Genomic DNA, 2,063 nt, shown 5'->3' with positions numbered 1-2,063 from the left:
AAAATTATATAACCCACAGTAAAACCACAAAATGTAATTTACAATTACTCCGCAACATGAGAAGGGAATATTTCCAAAAAAGGTCAAACTATTCTTTTAAATGTTGTTACCACTGCATTTGTTACCAACAGTTAACTGTTTAAATCTACAGCTGCCCAAAGGTTGAGGACCTCCAATATAGCTATCAGACACACTGCAATGCTTTTCTACAATTTCATCAGTATTATTTTCATTGTGTGTATGTCCAAGTTTTGCTTTGGGTGGAAACATTTTGCAAGGAGGATCTTACAGTATAAACCTAATCAGCATCATTATTAGATGTTGAAAGAGAGACTGCAGGTTTTTCACTCATACTGAAAGTTTCCTGTATACCGCAAACCTGAAATTTTGAAGTAAGAGAGAAATATAGATTTAGCAAGGTGTTCATCATAATTCATGGGAACCATGAACTTCAGCAACCTCAAGCCCACCCAAACTATGTTCTTACCTGGCCCTTAATAAAACACTCTGGTGAGAATTACATGGCTTGCAATGGCACGTGCCACAGTTAAATAAGTTAAAGTTAAATGAAATGATAGGACGAATGAAGGGAGTGAGCCTGGCAGAATTAACTTAAACGTGAACATGTGTTGTAATATGTTGGTTTGGAACATTATTATTATAACTGTTCACCATTACAACTCCTTAACTATGTAAATATCGTACATATTCAACTTTATTTATATTCCTACTCTGATATTTATATACTCTTGGAATTGTAACACTGATTTTCTCTTCGTGGATCAAAAAAGTATTTCTGATTCTGATTGAAGTTGTGGACAGGATTATTACAAGGGCGTTTTATGGTACAGTAACAGCAGATATGATGAGATGTTCAGAGCTCCAGAAGGTTTTTATTAGCAGTACATTTGCTTTTCCTCGCAAACTTTTTTCATTGCAACATCAAAATGATGTAAGGGAGAAATTCAAAACATATATTAGAGCACACAGTGGACACTCTGCTTAATGAAAACCATATTCATGGTTATTCAGACTGCATTAGTTGCCCTGCAGTGTCATACAGAACAGGTTTCTCACAGCCGATGTTCACTATATGTCTGGCACATGCCTTGACAGGATCACGATGTATTTCATCCAGACACGTTGCTGTCTGCTGGCTATACATCACATCCCGCTGTCTTCGAAGCCCTCAGGGAGTCACCTGATCAGGTGGTCAACTGAAATATGTTGATTAGCTCTGGAATAAGAAGATGATTTGTCATGACAGCGACACAGTCTGAGGCATCGGCATGCAAGCAAAATTAATGAAGATTGTGTCATGAATCATATCCGTCGTCATTTAGGAGGATGTTGTCCAGGCTCCTGGAAATAGACAGACAGGGTTCCTGACATGTATGGATCGGTGCAAGGATGCTTTATGGTTTCTGTGATCGGTTGCCGCGTTAGAGCTTTTTAATATTTCCTTCTCTGGCAAAAGGCAGCGATCCATTGGAGCTTTGCTGCATGGGCAGCAAGATTAATAGTCTTATCATGTGGCCAAGTGATTAGTGAGCTCTTAGTACTTATTACTCTGCATTATCACAGAATCCCCTGAGAGGCTTCTGTCAGCTGCAAGGTTGTGTTTAAGGCTCTCTAGATTACCACAATGCGGCATTGATTAATAGTGATGATATTAAAAGGAAAAACGGAAAAAGTAAATAGTCTGTAAATCTTCTTAAATTGAATTTACTTGGATTCAGTCCCATTCAATTTCAGAAATACAATCTGACGAATATATAGCGGTGGCTTCTGTTTTGTCAAATAATAGCTCTCCTTTAGTGCCTGTGCTGGTGGGATGAAATGTGGGGGTGATAATTTTGGCTCATAAAAAAAACAGTAGGGTTGTTTTATTAAAGAAAGTGGGCCCACTGCGATCTCTCAAGTGGGCCGGCATTATGCTTCTGCTGTGCAACAGAGGTCCTTACATTTCCAAATCAAGCTCTAACCCCCACGTACAAACAAGAAGAGAAAGTGATCCTCCGTGGCAAAGATTCCTGAACCATTCTGTCTTGTAAAAGTAAAAA

At 38.6% G+C, this 2,063-nt stretch overlaps 1 protein-coding gene across 1 annotated transcript in view; it reads left to right on the top strand.

The window, feature by feature from the left end:
• Positions 1-2,063, top strand: part of brinp3a.2 (bone morphogenetic protein/retinoic acid inducible neural-specific 3a, tandem duplicate 2) — a 46,833-nt gene that overhangs the window by 18,066 nt on the left and 26,704 nt on the right. The gene's annotated exons all lie outside the window — the stretch shown is intronic.

The sequence above is a fragment of the Etheostoma spectabile genome, chromosome 9 (genome assembly GCF_008692095.1).
Source record: "Etheostoma spectabile isolate EspeVRDwgs_2016 chromosome 9, UIUC_Espe_1.0, whole genome shotgun sequence".
In the NCBI taxonomy this organism is placed as follows: Eukaryota; Metazoa; Chordata; class Actinopteri; order Perciformes; family Percidae; genus Etheostoma; species Etheostoma spectabile.
Note: the sequence above shows the minus strand (reverse complement) of the source record. Positions and strands in the feature narration are given on the sequence as shown.